The sequence below is a fragment of the Furipterus horrens genome, unplaced genomic scaffold (genome assembly GCF_987537825.1).
Source record: "Furipterus horrens unplaced genomic scaffold, mFurHor1.1.pri manual_scaffold_17, whole genome shotgun sequence".
Taxonomy (NCBI): domain Eukaryota; kingdom Metazoa; phylum Chordata; class Mammalia; order Chiroptera; family Furipteridae; genus Furipterus; species Furipterus horrens.
In genome coordinates, this window is record NW_028327187.1 from 29,575,870 (window position 1) to 29,600,053 (window position 24,184).

Sequence of the window (24,184 nt, forward strand, 5' to 3'; positions counted from 1 at the left end):
AACAAGTTTCAAGAGGAGGGAAGGCTCCCAAACTCATTTTATGATGCCAGTATTATCCTAATTCCAAAACCAGATAATGACACTACAAAGAAAGAAAATTATAGGCCAATATCCTGATGAATATAGATGCTAAAACTCTCACAAAAAAAAACAACAACACATAAAACAATGCATCAAAAAGATCATACATTATGTACAAATAGGATTTATTACAGTAATGCAAGTTTGGTACAACATTCACAAATCTATAAATTTGATTCACCACATAAACAAAATAAAGGATAAAAACCACATGATCATATCAATAGATGCAGAAAAAGCGTTTGGTAAAATCCAGCACCCATTTATAATAAAAACTCTCAGCAAATTGGGAATAGAGTGAACATAGCTAAACATAATAAAGGCCATATATGACAAACCCACTGCCAGCATCATACACAATGGGAAAAAATCTAAGTGTTGCCCTTAAAATTGGGAACAAGACAGGGATGTCCGCTTTCTACTCTCTTATTCTACATTGTACTAGAATTCCTAGCCACAGCAATCAGACAATAAGAAGTAAAAGGCATCTAAATTTGAAAGGAAGGAGTAAAACTGTCTTTATTTTTAGATCACATGATACTGTCCATAGAAAACTCCAAAGATTCCACCAAGAAACTACCAGAACTGATAAATGAATTCAGCAAAGTAGCAGGATATAAAGTTAATATCCAGAAATCAGTTGCATTTTCATATGCCAACAATGAATTAACATAAAGGGAAATCAAGAAAACAATGCCATTGACAATTACTTCAAAAAATAAAATGCCTAGGAATTAACTTTACCATGATGTAAGAAACCTGTACATGGGAAATTATACTGAGGAAAGAAATGGAAGAAAATGTAAATAAGTGGAAGCACTTACCTTGTTCATGGATAGGAAGAATTAACATCATTAAAATGTCCATACTACCCAAACTGATACAGAGATATCTTATGAAGATCACTGGGATAAAGTAGGAGGGGGTCACAGGAGGAGTTTCCTGAAACAATGGAAAGCAGTCTAGAATGGGACTGGCTGAGAAGCTAAATGGCTCCAGAACCAATGGAAATAGAGGGCTGGCTTTTTGGCTCATGACCTTTTCTGGCTCCTGAGCTGGCGCTGGCTCTGGCTCTGGCTCTGGCTCTCCGGCTCTTCATCCTTGAGGATACTTGGATGATCATGTTGCAGCTGCCTGCACTTCCCAATAGAAGGTATTTTGTATGGGAAAGATCTCTGGGCACAGCCTAGGATCACACTGGCCTGGCAGAGAGTGGCAGGTTTATTCTTTGAGTGTCCTAGAGGGAACAGGCTCTGAGGCAAAAGACAGCCATTCTTCCAAAATTGTGTAGCTTTTGTGTATTGTGTTGTTTTAGTTTACAAACTAACCCTACAGAAACTGCTAGGAGAACTCAGGTGTTAGAATTTAGCCTTAACTGATAGGCTTAAGTGACTGCTTTTTAATGAAGACTCCTTTCCTTTATCACCAAACCTTTGTCTCTGAAATTTTGCCTAGGGGGTGGCAGTGGGCAGCGGGACTCTAATTGCTGTTCAGTAACAGCAATGGTGGCCAAGATGGGACTCTAGCTGCCTGTGGTTGGTTTTCTGCACATCTTCTGAAGACACTGGCCACCTAAAATATGCCTGGATGGTGAAAAGTAAATGAGGTCCAGGTGAGGACTGTTTGGGGAAAAAAACCTTTGTGTGGGAACTAGGTTTGTGAGACTGGTTAACAGAAGATTTGCTTGTGAGTACTCTTTGGGATAATGAGGTTGTGTGTACAAGTTTTATGATATGTTCTCAGGTTTTGGAGAAGGAAGCAGGTCCCTTAGGAAGAAAGAAAGACCCATTAGGTGCCAGTAAATGTGCCTATTGCAAGGAGGAGGGCCACTGAATAAGGGAATGGCCAAAACTCAAAAATAAATATAGAAATTAGAACCCTCACTGAGGGAGGGGATCTGATGATGAATTAGGTGGCCCATGGACTCCTTTGGACATCTCCCAACCTATTACTGTTTCTCCACAGGAGCACCAGGTACAGTTGATGGTGGGGAACAAATGAATTGATTTCCTTATAGATACAGGATCTACTTATTTATGTGCTTGTAAAGCTAGGGATGCTTAGCTGCTAGATACTGAGTTTGAGTATGGTCCTTCCCAGTATAGAAAAGAAAAATAATTGAGAGTGATAGGTCAGCAGCTATCAACATCGGGGCAAGACCCTGTGCCAGTGAAAAAGTTAGGACTCTCTGAAGGCTCATATGATGATTACCATAATTTTAGCAATAAGGTGTTCTTAAAATTGTTATGTACACTGTAATAAAGTATTTTTAATTAAGGTATGTGCATTGTTTTATAGTCATCATGCTATTTTACACTTAAAAGACTACAGTGTATTGTAAAATGAACTTTTATATACACTGTGGAATCAAAAAATCATCACTTGATTTGTGATATTTGCTTTATTGTTGTGGACTGTTACCAAACCTGAAAATTCTGAGGTTTGCCTGTACATAATAGTAAAATGTGTAAATAAACTTCAGTATATTAACAAAATAAAATACTATACAACAATGAAAGTAAACTAAATACTACCGCATAAAAATAATTACCTTTAGAAAATTTTGTTACAAAAATCATAAATATTTTTGGGTAATGGAGTAGAGAATATATTGGAGCTAAAGAAGTGATTATAAACAACTTCCTGGAAAAAGTTAAACCTGACTTTTGAAAGAAGGAATTAACCCCTTATCCAATATATGATTAATAAAAAATATTTCCCACTTTGTACATTGCTTTTAATTTTGCTGTGCAAATCTTTTAAGTTTATTTTTACTTTTGTTGTCTTTGCTTTTGATGTCATATTGAAAAAAAATCATTGATAAGACAAAAGTCAAAGAGCATCTTTCCTATGTTTTCTTCTTGGAGTTTTAAGTTATCAGCTCTTATGTTTAAGTCTTTGCTGCATTTTGAGTTAATATTTGTCAGTCTTTTAAGATAGGTGTCGAATTCTATTTTGCTACATGTTTAGCTAGTTTTCCCAATACCATTTGTTAAAGAGACTACTTTTTTCCTATTGATAATTTTTAGCTCCCTTGTCAAATTCTGGGGAGTTTAATTTTTGACTATCTATTCTGTTTTACTGATGCATGTGTCTATTTTTATGCCACTACCATACTGTTTTAATTCTATAACCTTGTAGTACAGTTTGAAACCAGGAACTGTGATGCCTCTGACTTTATTCTTCTTTCTCATAATTGCTTTGGCTGTCTTGGGGTATTTTGTGGTTCCATGAAAATTATAGGGCTTCCTTTAATTTCTGTGAAAAAATACTATTTAAATTTTGATAAATATTGTGATTAATATCCAAAATAAGTAAATAACTCATACAACTCAATAACAGAGAACCACAAACAAACTAATTAAAATAAATGGGCAGAAGACTGAATAGATTTTTTTTAAGAAAACATCCAAATGGCCATCAGGTACATAAAAAGATGCCCAACATACTAATCATCAGGAATATCCAAATTAAAATAATGAGATATCACCTCACACCTGTTAGAATGGCTGTATTAAAGAATACAAAAGATATGTGTGTGAGAATGTGGAAAAAGAGAGCACTTGTACACTGTTGATGGAAATATAAAATGAATCAGCCACTATGAAAAACATAGAGTTTTCTCAAGTAAGTAAAAATAGAATTACCATATGATCTAGCAATTCCGCTTCTGGATATTACCCAAAGGAAATAAAAACAGAATATGAAATAGCTCTACACACTTCCATGTTAATTGCAGCATTATTTATAATAGCCAAGATATATAACCAACCAAAGTACATGTCAACAGATAAATGGATAAAGACTATGTGTTGTACATTTATGTAACGTATATTAGTCTGCCATGAGAAAAGAGGAAATTTTGCCATTTGTGGCAACATGGAATCATCTTGGCAGCCGTCCGTCTCGAGAGACGATGGTGTAGCTTCTTAAGAGTCTATCTGCACCGCCGAGAATGGCTGTGCAGTCCAACTCGGGAGTGACACGGTATCTGTCTCCTCCCGTGTTGAATCGACATCTTGTGATGACGCGGGAGTGTCCTCTCCAGTGAAGCTGAAGCTACAGAGTCTGGGCAGGGTGATATGGAGGATCTGCTGTTGCCCATGCCCGTCCGTCTCAAGAGACGATGGTGTAGCTTCTTAAAAGTCTATCTGCACAGCCGAGAATGGCTGTGCAGTCCGACTCAGGAGTGACATGGTATCTGTCTCCTCCCGTGTTGAATCGACATCTTGCGATGACGCTGGAGTGTCCTCTCCAGTGAAGCTGAAGCTACAGAGCCTGGGCAGGGTGATATGGAGGGTCTGCTGTTGCCCATGCAGCAGACCCCCCCTCTCTTCGCAGCTGAAGGATCCAAGGGAAAGACGGAGTCAATACAGCTTGGCTTCAGGTGCGCCGCAGGAGTTGCCGGTGTTGACTACAATGTCAAACCGCCTTAGGGACTCCGGCTCCGGATTTTCTGTCGGGGTTTACTCCCTTAGCCTTTCCCCAGAAGAGGTATGCCGCAAGGCAGCGGAGGTTTTTTGGAGTCAGAGTTTTCCTTCTCTGATGTGCCCTGACTGGAAGATCGAACCAGTGACACTTAGCTCGCAGGCCGACGCTCAATCCACTGAGCCAAACCAGCCAGGGCTAGCAACATGGAATACCATTAAGGATATTATGCTAAGTAAGATAAGTCATACAAAGACAAATACTGTGTGATATCACATACAGCATATTTGTAATATAGAAAGCCACATTTGAGATATCAGATAATATAATGTTTACCAGAGGCTAGGGGGCAAGGGAATAGGAGAGATTTTTAAGGGCATGAATTTGCAAAGTAAATAAGCACTAGAGATCTAATGCACAGTATATTAATAATAGAAAATAACACCACAATAAACAAATCAAGCTTGCTAAGAGTATAAATCTTAATTATTCCCACCACACAAAAAATGATAGAGCTAACTATAACTACAATGGCTACCATATAACAATATATGAATATATCAAATCAGCATGTACACCTTAAATTTACAGTGTTATATGTCAAATATATTTCAATTAAACCACACTGAATATAAAAGCCAAAAATAAAATTAAAAACTATATAAGTAGATATAAACTCGGAAAGTTGGAAAAATTGACAGAAGAGATTGCCTAGCAGTATGAAACTGCATAAAACAATTAAGGAAACAACATCAAGTAGGTGTTGGAAGTGTCCATTATTCAAGATAAGGAATCCAAGCCTCAGAGACCATCTTTTTGTATGAAATGGTAAAGGTAGAATTTGTACCCAGGTCTGCCTATCTACAAAGTCAATGTTCTTAACCTCAAGGCCATTCATTTCTTTGAAAGGTTTGATAATTGAGGTAAGAATAAAGTCCATGTAAACATATACAATTAGTTTGCTCATGGAGGAGGAGGACCAGGTGAATCAGAATGAACAAAATCATTAAAAGAGGACCTATAGACAGACTTCTGGCCAAGATGGAGACGCAGGTAGACATACTTTGCCTCCCTCCAACCATAAGAAGGAATACAACTACCTCAAAACTGAAAACAACTAGAACTACCAGAGAATTGAACTGCATGAAAGTCCAACAAACAAAGTCATAAAGAAGTAATACTCATCCAGAGAGGCAGGAAGGGTGGAGCTGGGGCAGAGAGGATGTAATGTGGCAGTGGTGGTAGCAGCAGCAACAAGGCAGTGGCTGTGGACAGCTGGCAGAAAGCACAGTCATAGATTATAAAAGTCAGGAGGGACACCTGTGGAGCAATCCCATTCCCAGACCAGACCATGCAGCTCCCTGTTTCAGTGCTGGGGAAAATAAAGCATCATTCCTTCTGGATGAGAAAACCAGTGGGATTTGGAGCAGTAAAAGAAATTGCTGATCTCTCAGGAGAGTCAATTTATTTAAAGGGCCCCCACAATCCTAGAACATCCACAAACCCACCCACTCTGGGAACTACCGTCAGGGCAACATCTGGAAGGGCACCAGGCCCAAGGGGGGAGCAGGAGAAGTGTCTGGAAAAGGGGCGAGTGCTGATCAAGCAACATTGTTCCCTCTTAGTCCCCTCCCCAACATATTGTGCCACAACATGGTGAAATGGATCACCCTGCACTGATGAATACCTAAGACTCCACCCCTTACAAGGTAACAGGTGTGACAGCTCTACCTAAGACACAGAGGCAAACACAAGAAGCTCTCAAGTTGAGGGGACATAGAAGTATGGCCCAAAAGAAGGAGCAGCTCAAGGTTCCAGTGGGAGAACTAAGCAACAAGGAAATACTCAACCTAACAGATGCAGAGTTAAAAACACTGGTGATAATGATGCATACAGACTTGACAGAATTGAGTATGGCAAGTGCATAACAGAAGAAGTGAAGGCTATACTAAGAGAAACAAAAGAAAATTCACATGAAACCAATGGGGAAGGGAAGGAAGCCAGGGTCCAAATAAATGATTTTGAACAAAAGGAAGAAATAAACAGTCAACCAGTACAGAATGAAGAAAAAATAATTGAAAGAAAAAAAGAGGAGAGGCTTATGAACCTATAGGACAAATTTAAATGTACCAACATCAAAATGGTAGGATTGCTAGAAGGAGAAGAGGAAGAGCAAGAAATTGAAAGCTTATGTGAAAAAATAATGAAGGAAAACATCCCTAATTTGTCAAAGGAAATAGATATATAAGTCTAGGAAGCACAGAGTCCCAAAAAATCTAGACCCAAAGAAGACCGCACCAAGATGGATCACCATTAAAATGTCAAAGGTTAAAGGTAAAGAGATCATCTTAAAAGCAGCAAGAGAAAAGAAGAGTTACCTACAAAGGTGTTCCTATGAGATCAGCTGATTTCTCAAAAGAAGCTTTGCAGGTAAGAAGGAACTGGCAAGAAGTATTCAAAGTGATGAAAAGCAACGACCTACAACCAAGATTACTCTATCCAGATAAAGTGCTTCCCAGACAAGGTATTATTATATGAAATGTTAAAGGGACTTATTTAAGACTATCAACAACAGAAACCAAAAAAAAAAATAATAATAATAAAAATAAACTAAGCAAACAATTAGAATTGGAACAGAATCAGAGAATTATAGGTATGGGGATCACTTGGAGGGTTCTCAGCTGGCATGGGGAAGAGGGAAAAATGGGGAAATGGTGCAGGGATTAAGAATCCTAATTGGTAGGTACAAAATAGGGAGATGGTAAGAACAGTATAGGAAAGTCTGAAGCCAAAGTACTTATATTCATGATCCATGTACATGAACTAAGGGGGGTGGGATTGCTGGAGGGAAGTGGGGTACTGGATGGAGAGGAGCAAAGGGAAAAATTGGGACAATTGTAACAGTACAATCAATAAAATATTTAAAAGAGGGGAATTACATTTGATCTGGGGCTTGAGGTAGGAGCAAAGCAACCATCTAGTTGACAGAATAGCACAAGCAAGGACATGGGTACAAGTTCCTGTTTTATAGAACCTCACGGTGTTACCAGTAATTTCCAAGGTATGTATAAGTGTTCAAGGGCTTTTCCTTGTGGACAGTTTGACAAAAATAAATAGGCTTAGCATGTTGCTATTTTCACAAAGTTGGGAAATTCAATAAGGAACCATTCTGTTGGCTTGGTTTTTGGTCACATACATTTATTGACAGTCATCTTAATTGCAACAATTATAACTGTTGGCAACATTCCAGGTTAAACATACATATAGTGGCAATGTTCTCAAAGACAGCATGCTGTTTTTTTTTTTTTTTTTTTTTGCCTTTTGTATATATGCAAACATGCTGCCTCATTCTTTTAATTCCCAATTGCAGTTCACCATGTATTTAGACTCCTGGTGAAAGCCAATTTTAGGTTTGTGTCCAGCAACCTTTATGGAATGCATTTCCACTGAGCTATATTACAATTACCACAAAATGAGTAACTTGTCTAAGTGATATATCCTTGTTATCTTGATTTTTTAATGTGTTTTATTGATTATAATGTTACATTTGTCCCAATTTCCCTTCCCTCTTCTCCCCTCCACACGGTGGCCCCCTCCCTCTAGTTGTCCCCCCTTTTAGACCATGTCCATTAGTTGTGCATAGTTCTTCTCAACCTCTCTCTGTCTATTCCATTTCCTCCTACCATGATCCTTAATTCCTACATCATTTTCCTCCCTCTCCCCTTTCCCCCTCCCTGCTGACCTCCCACCAATATGTTCCCCATACCTATAGTTCTTTTTCCACTCTCGTTGCCTGTTAAGTTTGCCTTTGTTTCAATTCCCTAGCTTCTGTTGTTGTTTCTTGTGATGCAGTTTTCATTTCAGATTTCATAGTTTTGATCCTCCTTTTTCTAAACCAGTCCCTTTAACATCTCATATAAACAAAGGAAAGCTTTGCCTATATTTCATAATTCAAAGGCAAAGACTGAATTTTCCTTTGTAACCTTGCTACTTAATAAAACCATTACTTTAAAATAAAAAAAATAAAATGTTCTCACGATTAAAAAAAAAAAAGTGATTTGGATCTGCTGAACTCCTTCAGTTTTATTTTGTCCTGGAAGCACTTTCTTTGCCTTTCTATTCTGAATGACAGCTTTGCTGGATAGAGTAATCGTGGTTGTAGGTTTTTGCTTTTCATTACTTTGAATATTTCTTGCCAGTCTCTTCTTGCCTGCAGGGTCTCCCTTGAGAAGTCAGCTGATAGTCTAATTGGGACCCCTTTGTACATGATTCTTTTCTTCTCTCTTGCTGCTTTTAAGATTCTCTCTTTATCTTTAACTTTTGACATTTTGATTATAATGTGTCTTGGAGTGGTTCTCCCTGGGTCCAGTTTTTTTGGAACTCTCTGTGCTTCCTGGACCTGTAAGTCTATTTCCTTCCCCCAGTTTGGGAAGTTCTGCTTTATTATATTTTCACTTAATTTTTTCAATTTCTAGTTCATCTTCTTCGCCCTTTGGCAAACCAATGATTCTTATGTTGGGCCTTTTATAGCTGTCCCAGAGGTTTCTGATCCTCTCATCATTTTCCTTGCTTCCCGTTTCCCCTCTCTGCACTGGTTGACTGTTTGTTCCTTCTTTGTGTTCTGGTTTGTTGATTTGAACTCTGGATTTTATTTCCTCACCATCTGTCTCGTATGTGGTTTTGTTCCTTTCAGTATGAGTGTTTTTCGATTTTTTCTCATCTTTTTCCAGATCTTTTGTTAATTCTGTAAGCCACCTGATAACAATGGCCCTGAACTGAGCCTCTGACAGGTTTCTTATTTGTTCATCTGTCAGATTCTTCATCTGTTGCCTGGTGAGCTGCGCCACCGGGATTTCTATAGTTGTCTGCCTCATTTTGACAGATGCGTTTTGTTTTCTTGGGCCGGCTATAGGGGGCACTGCCTGTGTACTCGTCACGACCCAGTGACCGGCGGCAATCTGCAACCTTTTTGCTGCGCTGTGGCCCTTTGTCGTCACAACCCAGCGACCGGCGCCGTTCCGCAACCTATTTCGCAGCCTTGTGGTGCTTTGTGTGGGGGCGGGGGTCCAAGATGGATTCACACAGTTATTCTGCTAGGAGACCGGGATCCGTCCTCCCGCCCTCTGGGCCTCACTGTTCAAGACGATGTGGTGGCTGCTTTCCCCAGCGTTGTGGTTGCAATCTGCCGCGGTTCGACTGAAGCCGGAATTGTTCTCCCTGCCGCTGGGATTGTTCTCCCTGCCGCTGTCCCTGGTGCGACCGCAAACAGCACCACCCACTTTCGCTCTTCCTACCTGCCCAAAGGGCGCCACTGGTTTATAACTTCATACGTTGGGCTTCTGTGTAGTTTTATTTTCTAGAATTTCTAGTTATCTTTTGTTTTGAAGTAGTTGTATTCCTCTCTAGTTGTAGAGGGAGACTGAACGTGTCCGTCTAAGCCTCCATCTTGGCCGGAAGTCTCTCTTGCTGTTTTTAAGATTCTCTCTTGATCCTTAATTTTTGACATTTTGATTATAATGTGTCTTGGTGTGGTTCTCCCTGGGTCCAGTTTTTTTTTAACTCTCTGTGCTTCCTGGACCTGTAAGTCTATTTCCTTACCCAAGTTAGGGAAGTTCTACTTTATTATTTTTTCACATAATTTTTCAATTTCTAGTTCTTCTTGTTCACCTTCTGGCAACCTTATGATTCAGATGTTGGCCTACTTATACCTGTCCCATAGGTTTCTGACTCTCTCTTCGTTTCCCTCACTTTTTGTTTCCTCTTTCTGCACTGATTGACTGTCTATTCCTTCCCTATGTTCCGATTTGTTGATTTCATTCCTAGTTTTCTGGCCCTCACCACTACTTTCGTATGTGTTTTTGTTCATTTCAACAGGACTAGCCTTCATTTCTTCCCTGTCTTGTATAATACCTGCTGTTAGGTCTGTAAGCATTTTCATAACCAAAGCTCTGAACTGTGCTTTGGAAACATTTTCTATCTGCTGCTTCATTAGATTAGATATTTGTTGTCTGGTCAGCTGTGTCGCCGGGATCTCTATCATAATCTGTGCCATCCTGACAGTTTTGTGTTTACCTTTGCTTCCTGGGTGGAGCTGTCACACCTCCTACGCTATACAGGGCAGAGCCCCATGCACTCATCACAATCGGATTACCCTCCTTGACACACTGTGGCATTCTTTGTAGGGGTAAGGGTCCAAGATGGATTCCTGCCATTTACTTTCCACTGAGAGGCCTCCTCCTCTGTCCCAACCCTCTCTGGGCCTCACAGTCCAAGGCCATGGGGGTCTGCCTTCCCTGGCATTGGAATTATGAGCTGATAGGTTTTGTCTGCAGCCAGAGGGGCTCTCCAGGCACTTCTCGCCTCCCCTTAAATACAGGTGTCTGTTCTTACTGCTGTCCTGCCGCCATTGCTGCTGCTGCCACCGCCAGCACAACTTGACCTCTCCGCCCCAGCTTCGCCCCTCCTACCCATCTATTTGAGCACCACTTGTTTATAACTTTATATGTTGGACTTTCAATTATTTTCTGGAACTTCTGTGTATTTCTGGTTTTGTGGTAGTTGTATTCCTTCTTAGTTGTGGAGGGAGATGGAACATGTTGGTCTAGGCCTCTATCTTGGCCAGAAGTCTCTGGATGCCTGTTCTGACACCATCACTGTATTTCTGTGACCATGGCTAGTTTACTTCATCTGTATGTGTCTCAGATCCTAGGTCATTTCTGGTGCATAGTATTCCATTCTGTTTTTCAATCCACTCATGCACAGGTGGACACTTAGGCTGTTTCCAGCACTGGATTAATCTAATTAGTGCTGCTATGAACATAGGGGTGCATAGATTTTTGGAATTGGTGTTTCAAGATTCTTCAAGTATAATTCTAGCGATTAAATTGATTGGATCAAAAGGCAGTTCCATTTTTAGTTTTTTGAGGAAATTTCAAACTGTTTTGCGTAGTGGCTGGACCAGTCTGCATTCCCACCAACAGTGCACTAAGGTTCCCTTTTCTCCACATCCTCGTGAGCACTTGTTTGTTGATTTGTTGATGATGGCCATGCTGACCAGTGTGAAGTGGTATTTAACTGGTTTCTATTTGCATCTCTCTGATGGCTAGTGGTGGTGAGCATTCTTTCATATGCCTATGGACCCTCTGTATGTCCTCCTTGAAGAAGTGTTTGTTCAGCTCCTTTTACCATAGTTTAACTGGGTTGTCTGTCTTCTTGGTGTTAAGATGTATAAGTTATTTATATATATATTGTAGATCAATCCTTTGTCAGAGGTATCATTGGCAAAAACGTCTTCCCCTATGGTTGGTTCCCTTTTCATCTTGCTGATGTTTTCTTTTGCTGAGCAGAAACTCTTTAGTTAGGTGTAGCCTCATTTGTTTATTTTTTCCTTTATTTCCCTTGCTTTAGGATATATACTGGCAAAAATATTGCTACATGGGATATCTGAAATTTTCCTGTCTATGTTCTCCTCTAGCACTTTTACGTGTCATGGCTTACATTTAAGTCCTTGATCCATCATGAATTTATTCTGGTATAGGGTGTAAGTTGGTGGTCTAGTTTCATTGTTTTGCACGTCCATGTCCATTTCTCCGAACACCATTTGTTGAAAAGGCTTTTTTCATTCCATTTTACGTTCCTCTCCCCTTTGTCAAATATCAGTTGACCGTATAGACCAGGGTTTATTTCTGGGCTCTCTATTCTCTTTCATTGATCTATATGTCTGTTCTTATGCCAGTACCAGACTGTTTTGAGTACAGTGGCTTTGTAGTATAGTTTGACATCAGGTATTGTGACTTCTCCTACCATGTTCTTCTTCCTCGAGATGGCTGTGACTATTCGGGATCATTTTTGGTTCCATAAATTTTTTTTTATGGATTCACATGTTTATTTTTATTTTATTATTATTAGTTACTTTATTATGCTGTTACAATTGTCTGTTTCTTTTCCCTCTGCTCCTCTCCACCCTGTGATCCCCACTCCGGTTGTCCCCCACCTAATCCATGCCCATTGGTTGTGCATATAGTTCTTCTCAACATCTTCCTGTATACTCCACTCCATCCTACTATCCTTCTTAATTCCTGCATCATCACCCCCTTTTCCCCCTTGCCCCTCCCTGCTGACCTCCCCCCAATATGTTCCACATATCTATAATTCTTTTTCCCCTCTCATTGCCTACTAAGTTTGCCTTTGTTTTGATTCCCTAGTTTCTGCTATTGGTTGTTGATATATTTTATTCATTTTAATATTCATAGTTTTGATCCTCCTTCTTCTAAACAAGTCTCTTTAACATCTCATATAACAGTGGTTTGGATCTAACAAACTCCTTCTGTTTTATTTTATCCTGGAAACATTTTTTCTGCCCTTCTATCCTGAATGACAGCTCTGCTGGATAGACTAATTGGTTGTAGGTTTTTGATTTTTATTACTTTGAATATTTCTTGCCAGTCCCTTCTTGCCTGTAAAGTCTTCTCTGAGAAATTTGCCAATAGTCTAAATGGGACCCCTTTGTACATAATTATTTTCTTTTCTCTTGCTGCTTTTAAGATTCTCTCTTTATCCTTAATTTTTGACATTTTGATTATAATGTGTCTTGGTGTGGTTCTCCCTGGGTCCAGTTTACCTGGAACTCTCTGTGCTTCCTGGACCTGTAAGTCCATTTCCTTCCCCAAGTTAGGGAAGTTCTTCTTCATTAGTTTTTCACATGATTTTTTAATTTCTAGTTCTTCTTCACGCTCTGGCAATCCTATAATATGAATGTTTGTTTGCTTGTAGCTGTCCCAGAGATTTCTGTGCCTCTTTTCATACTCCTCACTTTTTGTTTCCTCTTTCTGCACTTGTTGACAGTTTGTTCCCTCCCTATGCTCCAATTTGTTGATTTGATCCCTGGCTTTCCCTTCCTTACCAATTGTCTTGTATGTATTTTTGATCGTTTCAGCAGGAATAGCCTTAATTCCTTCCCTGTCATGATTAAGTCCTGCTGTTATGTCTATAAGCTGCCTTATGACTATAGCTCTGAACTGAGCGTTAGAAAGATTCTCTGTTTGTTCATCAGTCAAGTACCTTATTTGCTTTTTGGTTAGCTGCGTGGTTCATATTTCAATCATTAATTCTGCAATTCTGACTGTTTTGTTTATCTTTCCTTCTTTAGTGGGGCACTGTTACACCTCCTACATTATATTGGGTGGAGCCCCATGTACTCATTACAACCCGTCGACCTTTCTCATCATAAGCGTCACTTTGTGTGGGAGTGGGGGTCCAAGATGGATTCCTGCTGTTACTCTTCGCTGAGAGACCCACAGGCTCCTCCTCCATTCCCACCCTTTCCAGGCCTCACAGTCCAAGACAATGGGGGTCTGTCTTTCCCAGCCTTGGAATCGCGAGTGGACAGGTCTGGTCTGCAGCCAGGGCCGGCTGCCAGGCGCTTCTCTCCTCCTTAAAAATATGGGTGTTAGCTTAATGGGTCCCACTGCTCATTGCAGCAGCTGCCGCCTCCAGTACAGCTCGATCATTCAGCCATGGCTTCACCCCTCCTACCTGTCCAGATGAGCACCACTTGTTTATGACTTCATACGTTGGACTTCCATGTAGCTTTATTTTCTGGAACTTCTGATTATTTCTGGTTTTGCGGTAGTTGTAGTCCTTCTTAGTTGTGGAGGGAGACAGAGCATGTCAGTCTAGGCCTCCATCTTGGCCGGAAGACTCCATATAATTTTTTTAAGTATTTGTTCTAGGTTTGTGAAATAAGTCACTAGTAGTTTGATAGGGATTGATTGAATCTATAAATTGCTTTGGGTACTATGGATATTTTAATGATTTTGATTCTCCCAATCCTTGCACATGGTATATGCTTCCATTTATTTGTACTTTCCTTAATTTCTTTCTTCAGTGTTAGTTTTCTGAGTACAGGTCTGTTACGTCCTTGGTTAAGTTTATTCCTTAGTACTTTATTTCTCTTGTTGCTATAGTAAATAGAATATTTTTATAGTTTTTATCTCTGTTATTTTATTGTTTGTGTACAGAAATGCCTTCACTTTCTGAATATAGACTTTGTACCCTGCTATTTTGCCAAATTCACTTATTACATAAAGTAGATTTTTGTGGCATCTATAGGGGTTTCTATGTACACTGTCATGTCTTCTGCAAATAATGACAGTTTTGCTTCCTCTTTTCCAATTTGGATGCCTTTTATTTCTTTTTCTTGTCTGATTGTTGTGGCTAGAACTTCCAAGACTATGTTGAATTGAAATGGAAAGAGGGCACATCCCTGTCTTGTTCATGATCTCAGGGGGAATGCTTTCAATTTTTGCCCATTGAGTATATTTTTGCTTCAGGCTTCTTGTATATGTCCTTTATAATAATGAGGTATGCTCACTCTATTCCCATTTTTCTGAGTGTTTTCATCATAAATGGGTGTTGTACTTTATCAAATGCTTTTTCTGAACCTATGGATATGATCATGTGATTTTTGTTTTTCATTTTGTTTATGTGATGTATTATATTCATTGATTTCTAAATAATTAATCATCCTAGCATCCCTGGGATGAATCCCACTTAATCATGGTGTATGATCTCTTCAGTGTGTTGCTGGAACGGGTTTGCCAATATTTTGTTGAGGGTTTTAGCATCTATGTTCATCAGTGATATTGGCATGTAGTTTTGTTTCTTTGTGTCTTGACCTAGTTTTGGAATTAGGGTAATACTGGCTTCATAGAAAAAGTTTGGGGGTCTTCCCTCTTCTTGGATTTTTTGGAATAGTCTGAGGAGGATAGAAGTTAGTTCTTTCCTAATTTTTTTTTGTAAAATTCACCTGTGAAGCCATCCGGTCCAGGGCTTTTGTGTGCCGGGAGTGTTTTGATTACTGCTTCAATTTCACTAGTTGTTATTGGTCTGTTCAGACTTTCTGCTTCTTCTTGACTCAGTTTTGGAAGATTATATATTTTTAAAAATTTGTCCATTTCATCTAGGTTGTTTCATTTCTTGCCATACAGTTGTTCGTAATAATTTCTTACAACCTTTGTATTTCTGTGGTATCAGTTGTGATTTCTCGTCTTTCATTTCTGATTTTATTTATTTGGGTTCTCTATTTTTCTTTTTCTTTTTTTTTTAGTATATTTTATTGATTATATTGTTACAGTAGTTCCAATTTTTTCCCCTTTGCTCCCCTCCGCCCAGCACCCTCCTTCCCCAACAATCCCCTCCCCAAGTCCATGCCCATGGGTCGTACATACAAGCTCTCCTGCCTCACCCTTTCATATATTCTTCTTCTTTTTTTTATATATAATTAATTAATTAGTTAAATATTTTAACAATAAAAAATAACAATCCCTCCCTCTCAGACTTAAGACCCTTTACAATCTTATAAAGGACAATGGACGAAGGTCTCGAGCTCCTCTAGCTGCTTCAAGCTGGACATGGTCATCGTCCTACCTACCCTTGGGTCAAGAAATCCCAAATAAGAGTGGGGTTGTGGAGGGGAGGGTGGCCTTCCCATAAGGGGAAGGATCGTGCAGACTCTGGGTTGGTTGGCTGTCTCTGGACAACGGCATGCTTGGTTTAACAGGCTGGCATCATTGTTGTATTCTGGGGGCAACAGGTTTAAAGGACATCATTCAATCAGTAACCACTAGATGACAAAAGACAGGTATTAATTTTTCAATGTTCCACATTAGGGAAAAGAAGGGCTTCTTTGGAGGAAGGTATGCCAGGTACATCTCACCTGTCCAAAACCCTTTTGCCCATTATACTTAGTTTGGACTGAGGGAAATGTTTTAGGTTTCCCCCCTCTCAGGCCAATGGGCCCTTTCTGTCCAAGCCATTAGGATAGAAAAGAGAAACCTGTTTTAAAGTGAAGCCCACAGACCACCCTGTTCTTCACCAACCCAGCCACTTAGTTCAGCCAAATCATTGAGTCTCAGGAGGCAGCAATGCAGACAGGATTAAGTGAGGCCTATATGTACACACAATCACTCAGGTAATGAGATCGTAGGCTTATGCCCTCTGGTTCAATTTTGCTCATTTGTTTGTGTTGTTCATTAGTTTCCTGTAACTGGTGATAGCATAAGGTAATTTTCTTTTATTGCTTGGCTTATTTCGCAAAGCATAATTCTCTCTAGTTCCAATCATGTTGTTGCAAATGGTAGAAGTTCCTTCTTTCTTTCAGTACTTATTCATTGTCATTTTCCCCCTTTGTACTCGTGTTCCTCTCTGTCTCTCTCTGTTTCTTCATCTTCTTAAAGCAGACCCTTTAATATCTCTTGTTGCAATGCTGGTTTGGTGGAGATGTATTCTTTTAGCCTTTTTTTGTCTTGGAAACTCCTTATTTCACCTTCCATTTTGAATGAGAGCCTCGCTAGGTAGAGTATTCTTGGTTGTAGGCCTTTGTTTTTCATTACTTGGAATATATTTTGCCATTCCCTTCTGGCTTGTAGTGTTTATGCTGAGAAATCTGATGATAGTCTTATTGGAGCTCCCTTGTATGTTATTAGTTGTTTCTCTCTTGCTGCTTTTAGGATTCTCTCTTTGTCTTTGAATGTTGGCATTTTAATTATGATGTGTCTTGAAGTGGGCCTGTTGGGGTTCATCTTCATTGGGACCCTCTGTGCTTCCTGGACTTGCATGATTCTTTCTCTCTTCATGTTAGGGAAGTTTTCTGTCATTAGTTTTTCAAAGAGGTTTTCTATTCCTTGCTCTTCTTCTTCTCCCTCTGGAATTCCTACGATACAGATATTATTATGTTTCATGTTGCCCTGCAGCTGTCTTAGAGCCTCTTCAGTCTTGTTCAGTCTTTTTTCGTTTCGTTGCACTGTTTGTGAGTTTTTGTCTACATTGTCCTCCAGCTCGCTGATCCGATCTTCTGCTTCCTCTAGCCTGTTTTTAATTCCTTCTACTGTGCTTTTCAATTCACAGATCGTATTCTTCATTTCCTCCTGGCTCTTATTGATAGCTTCCATGTCCTTTTTGATGCTGGTATAATTCTCAGTAAGTTCCTTATAGTTCTTCTGGAGTTCACTGTAGTTTTTCTGGAGTTCTTTGTAGTTTCCGCTGAGCTCATTGAGCTTCTCCATAATCCATGTTTTGAATTCCGTAGCTGATAGTTTGCTCCCCTCTATTTCATTTAGCACTCTTTCTGGGGACTCTACCTTTCCTTTCGATGGGGGGTTGTTTCTCTGTCTCCCCATTTTTGTGACTCCTATTGTTTGTTGGTGCTTCTTAGAATGATCTGCACTTCCTGGATCTGCTCCTGGTGGCATCAGATCCTGTACCAGTCTGGTCGTAGGCAGCCTGTTGGAGACTTCCAGGGATCTACTGCCTTTGTCTGACTCCTTTAGTTGTTAATCTCTTCAATCTGTGATTAGCCGTCAGGCTTAAGGACCATGGGTGTGGAAGCTTAATTCCTGTAGGCAGGGCCTTTGCTTCCCCTGAGGCTGATGCCGCTTGGCTGGGAATGCTCTGCCTGCAGCACTGGGGATGAGTCAGCACTGGGACCTGGCCGGCCGCTTCCCCAGCTCTCCCCTCAAAGCCACCACACCAAACTCTCCCCAAGCATTTCCAGTCCTCTCTGTCTTCCCTCTGCTTGTGCCCAGGGTAAGTGGGGGCAGAATATTTTCATATGTGATCCGCTTAAGAGCTCTTTTTCTCCAGCTGTCTCTCTCCGGCTAGCAAGAAACCCTGTGGCTTTTCGCTTTTCTCAGCTGGATACTATTTTACTTTCCACTCTATTGCTGTAGCCTGGGAAGCTCAGCTGGCGGTTTAGACCCTGCCCTTCTCAGGGGGAATCCCTGGCTGCTAAGCTGTTTCTCAGTCCCTTCAGCTGCTACCTGTGTGATGTCAGCCAGCCCCTTCCACGTCTCCGCACTCCCTACCGGTCACGTTGTGATGTAGCGGCCTTTTCTGTCTCTCCGTGGTTATAAGACTTCTCTCCAGCTGGTGTTTGGTTGGTTATTCCAGATGATTTCTCCAAAATTACGTTGTAAATCCAGACTAGTTCTTGGAGGAAGTTAGTGTAGCTTCCACTTACTCCTCCGCCATCTTGTTTCTCCCCCTCTTTTTTTCTTGATGAGCCTAGTTAAAGACTTGTCAATTTTGTTTATCTTTTCAAAGAACCAGGTCATACTTTTGTTGATCTTTTGAATTGTTTGTTTAGTCTCTATGTCATTTAATTCTGTTCTGATCTTGATGATTTCCTTCCTTCTACTCACTCTGGGCTTTGTTTGTTATTCTTCATCTAGTTCTTCTAGCTGTAAGGTTAAAATTTTTATTAGAGATTCTTTTATCCTTTTTAGATAGGCCTGTATTGCTATGAACTTTCCTCTCAGGACTGGTTTCGCTGTATCTCATAGGTTTTGGGTTGTTGTGTGTTCATTATCATTAGTTTTCAGAAACTTTTTGATTTCTTCCTTGATGTCATTGGTGACCCATTCATTATTTAATTGCATGTTGTTCATTTTCCATGCGTTTGAATGTTTTTGAGTTTTTTCCTTGAGGTTGATTTCCAATTTTAAGGCATTGTGATCTGAGAAGATGCTTGACATAATTTCAATTTCTTGAATTTGTTGAGGCTTGTTTTGTGTCCTATCATGTGGTCTATCTTTGAAAATGTTCAATGTGCACTTGAGAAGAATGTATATTTTGCTTCTTTGGAGTGAAAATTCTATATATTCAGTTAAGTACATTTGATCTAGAGTTTTGTTCAATTCCTCAATATCTTTGATGTTTCTTTGCTTCGAAGATTTGTCCATTGTTGAAAATGGAGTGTTAAAGTCCCCTACTATGAGTTTATTGCTGTCTGTATCCTTCCTGAAGTCTTTCAAATTTTTTCTTATACATTTGGGTGCTACTATGTTGAGTGCATATATGTTTACAAAGGTTATATCTTCTTGATGGATTTTTTCCTTCGCTATTATGAAATGTCCTTCTTTGCCTCTTTTTATGGCCTTTGCTGTGAAATCTCTTTTGTCTAAGTATTGCTAACCCAGCTTTTTTTTTTAATGTCCTTTTGCTTCAAATACTTATTTCTATCCCTTCACTTTCAGTTTGTGTAGATCTTTTGTTCTAAGGTGGGTCTCTTGTAGAAGCACATATGTGGGTCATGCTTTCTAATCTATTTATCTACCCTATGTGTTTTGATTGGAGCATTTAATCCATTTACATTTAAGTTTATTATTGATAGGTACTTATTCATTGTCATTTTCCCCTTTATACTTGTGTTCCTCTCTGTCTCTCTCTGTTTCTTCATCTTCTTAAAGCAGACTCTTTAGCATCTCTTGCAATGCTGGTTTGGTGGAGATGTATTTTTTTAGACTTCTTTTGTCTTAGAACCTACTTATTTCACCTTCCATTTTGAATGAGAACCTTGCTTGGCAGAGTATTCTTGGTTGTAGACCTTCGTTTTTCATTGCTTGGAATTTTTTTTTGCCATTCCCTTTTGACTTGTAGTGTTTCTGCTAAGAAATTCGATGATAGCCTTATTGGAGCTCCCTTGTATGTTATTAGTTGTTTCTCTCTTGCTGCTTTTAGGATTCTCTCTTTGTCTTTGAATGTTGCCATTTTCATTATGATGTGTCTTGAAGTGGGCCTGTTGTGCTTCATCCTCACTGGAAACCTCTGTCCTTCCTGGACTTGTGTGACTCTTTCTCTCATCATGTTAGGAAAGTTTTCTCTCATGAAGTTTTCAAACATGCTTTCAATCCCTTGCTCCTCTTCTTCTTCTTCTGGAATTCCTGTGATATGGATATTATTACATTTCATGTTGTTCTGCAGCTCTCTTAAAACCTCTTCATTCTTTTTCAATCTTCTTTCATTTTCTTGCACTGTCTGGAATTTTTTTCTGTGTTGTACTCTAGCTCGCTGCTCTGATCTTCAGCTTCCTCTAGCCAGTTTTAATTCCTTGTACTGTGTTCCTCAATTTAGAAATTGTATTCTTCATTTCCTCCTGGCTCTTATTGGTAGCTTCTATGTCCTTTTTCATGCTGGTGTAATTCTCAGTAAGTTCCTTGTAGTTCCCCTGGAGTTCCTTGTAGGATCCCTGGAGTTCTTTGTAGTTTTTTAATTTTTTTTTAGCTCACTGATCTCATTTACTTCCCTATAATCCATGTTTTGAATTCCATACCTGATAGTTTGCTTCCCTCTATTTCCTTTAGCACTCTTTCTCAGGATTTTTCCTTTCCTTTCAATGGGGGGTTGTTTCTCTGTCTTCCCATTTTTGTGACTTTTCTTGTTTGTTGCTGCTTCTTAGATTGATCTGCGCTTCCTGGATCTGCCCCTTGTGGCGTCAGATCATGTACCAGTCTGGGCCTAGGCAGCCTGTTGGAGATGACCATGGATCTACTGCCTTTGTCTGTCTCCTTTAGTTGTTTATCAACTCAATCTGTGATTAGCCATCAGATTTAAGGACTGAGGGTTTGGCAGCTTAAATTCTGTAGGCGGGGCTTTTGGTTCCCCTCATGCTGACGCCACTCAGAGGGGAATGGTCTGCCTGCAGTTTGAGGAATGAGTCAGCACTGGGACCTGGTCAGCTGTTCCCCCAGTTCTCCCCTCAAAGCCACCGCACCAAATTCTCCCTAAGCATCTCTAGTCCTCTCTGCCATCCAGGATAAGTGGGGTCAAAATATTTTTAGACGTGATCAGTTTAAGACCTTTTTTTTTCTCTAGCTGCTTCTCTCCTGCTAGCAAGAAACTCTGTGGCTTTTTGCTTTTCACAGCTGGGTACTATTTTACTTTCTGCTCTGTTGCTGTATGCTGGGAAGCGCAGCTGGTGGTTTAGAACCTGCCCTTCTCAGGGGAAACCCCTGACTGCTGAGCTGTTTCTCAGTCCCTTCAGCTGCCACCATGGGAGCCCAGTCAGCCCTTTCACTACTCCTCCCTCCATACTGGTAACTCCGTACTGGTCACGTTGTGATGTAGCGGCCTTTTCTGTCTCTCCGTGGTTATAAGACTTCTCTCCAGCTAGTGTTAAGTTAGTTATTCCAGATGATTTCTCCACAATTAAGTTGTAGGTCCATATCGGTCCTGGGAGGTGGTTAGTGTAGTCTCCAGTTACTTCTCCATCATCTGCTGTTTTTCTGTTGTTGGCTTTAGAATTCTCTTTTTGTCTTTCAATGTTGCAATTTTAATCATGATGTACCTTGGAGTGAGCCTCCTTGGGTTCATTTTCATTGGGACTCTCTGTGCTTCCTATACTTGTGAGACTTTTTCTCTCCTCGTGTTTGCGAAGTTTTCTGTCATTACTTTTTCAAATAGGGTTTCTATTCCTTGCTCCTCTTCTTCTCCTTCTGGTATCCCTATGATATGGTTATTGTTGCATTTCATGTTGTTCTGAAGCTCTCTTAAACCCTCTTCATTGTTTTTCAGTCTTTTTTCATTCTGTTGCACTGTCTGGGAATATTTTTCTATGTTGTCCTCTAGGTCAGTGATCCAATCTTCTGTTTCATTTAGCCTGCATTTGATTGCTTCTACTGTGTTCTTCAGTTCAGAAATCGTATTCTTCTTTTTTTCCTGGCTCTTATTGATAGTTTCTATGTCCTTTTTCATGCTGGTGTAATTCTCAGTAAGTTTCTTTTAGCTTCCCTGTGATTCTTTGTAGTTTCCCTGGAGTTGTAGTTTTCTCTGAGTTTGTTGAGTCCATTGAGGTTCTTCCTTACCATTCTTTTGAATTCCATGTCTAATAGTTTACTTTCCCTTTTTCATATATCCTTCATTCTGGGAATTCCTCCTTTCCTTTTGTTGGGGTGTTGTTTCTCTGTCTCCCAATTTTAGGTGGATCTTCTGTTTGTGTCTGCTCCTTAGATTTGCCTACTTTTATTTCCTGCCTTTGTGGAGTGACCTTCTTCTATAGAGTTGTTGAGCTGCTGCCTCTGGCTGATGCCACTCCAAGGGGAGTAGTCTGCTTAATAGATTTCTCCCATAGCACTGGGGATGACTCTGCACTGGGATCTACTCCACTGCTCTCCCAGCTCTTTCTCCAGAGCCAGAACCCAAAACTTTTACAAAGCACCTCTAGTTCATTTCACCTTCCTTTGGCCTCAGCCAGGGGTGAATACACTCCCTTGCACAGGCCAGGGGCTAGTGCACTGTGGGCAGGCTGCTTGTGCGCCAGGGTGGGTGGCTGGTTGCACACTAGGGTGGGCAGACTGCCGGTGCTACTGCGTGTCAGCCAGGGTGGGCTTGTTACACACCATGGTGGGCAGGCTGGAGCACTCCTGTGTGCACGCCTCCCAGGTTGAGGGTTGGGGAGTGGGTGAGTGCACTCCTGCATATGCATTCCTCAAGAATCTCACCCACCCTTATCCTTTCCTACCTCGTCTTCAGGATACAATCAAAAGGAGGAAAAAAGCAAAAAAAAAAATACACTCACAGAAAAAAAGAAAAAAAAAAGCTTCTCCTGGCCTCTCAGAGCCAGATGCCACCTGGCCTACATCTGGCTCTGCCAGCGGTCAAAACCTCGCTCTCCTTCACTTACTCCTCTCAGTGTAAAACTAGTGTCACTAGAAAATCTTTGTGCACTGCCAGCCGCAGCTCAGAGAACCAACCCAGCCAGAACTCACATCTTGCTCCTTTATCCTCTATGATCCTCACCAGAGAGATTGCTCCAAGATGGTCTCTTCTGCTGCCAGCAGCGCCAAGGCTCAACTCCTGCCAGTATCCAGATGTTAATTGAGATGCTCTGTCAACAATTAGCCTTAACTACAGACAGGTCTTGGGGGGCAAGCAAGAACAGCCTCTCATCACTCCTCCGCCATCTTTTCTCTCCCTGTATAGATTTTTATGGTTATTGAAATTCTCACCTTAGAGTCACATTTTTGGAAAGAAAACAAAGAATACATAGGTAATTTAGACGGTGGGAAGAAGAAGCAAGAAAGTTTTTCAGGGTTTAATGGAAAGAAATCCCAGAAATGGGACAGGAAAAGGGCACTCAAGGAGAAAAGCACCACTTCTAGAACCAAAGTGGGGAGGGGTAGACAGAAGAGAAAACACACATTCTCTCCTTCAGATGAAGTAAAATAAAATTTTAAATATGACTTATAAATATAACAGTTGCCATTTTACTAGGCCCTGTGTATATAATTCAGCCTTTGACTTCCTCAATAGAATCCAAACATTTTTCACAAGGTGAACTGCTACAATCCTAGTCCAAGCCAACATCATCCCTCATCTGGGTTTTTTATCAGTGTCCTAACTGGTCTCTTTGTTTCCACACTTGCCTCTTATATCCACTGCACAACAGCTAGAGTGATCCTCTCAAAGGATCACAATCAGATATTGTGATTTTATAGCTTAAAAATCTTCAATAGATCCCCATTGAAAGTGGAATGGAATCCTAAGTATTTTTTATGCTTTCTTGCCTATCTCTGTGACCTTATATCCTAACACTCTTACTCTCCCTTTAAAGTCCACCTACACTAAATTTCATTCTGTCCTTCGACCACTCCTGAGTTTGTTCTTATTTCAGGTCATCTTGCACTTATCCTTCTCCACAAAAATTACTTTTATAAAATTGTTTTGTAAAAACATGTTTAGTCCCATCTGTTTATTTCTATTTTGTTTCCCTTGCCTAGAGAGATGTATCAAATAAAATATTGCTACCAGCAATCAAACTAAAAAGGTTTTGCATAGCAAAGGAGACCATTAACAAAATTAAAATATAACCAATAAAATGGGAAAACATATTGGCCAAAAC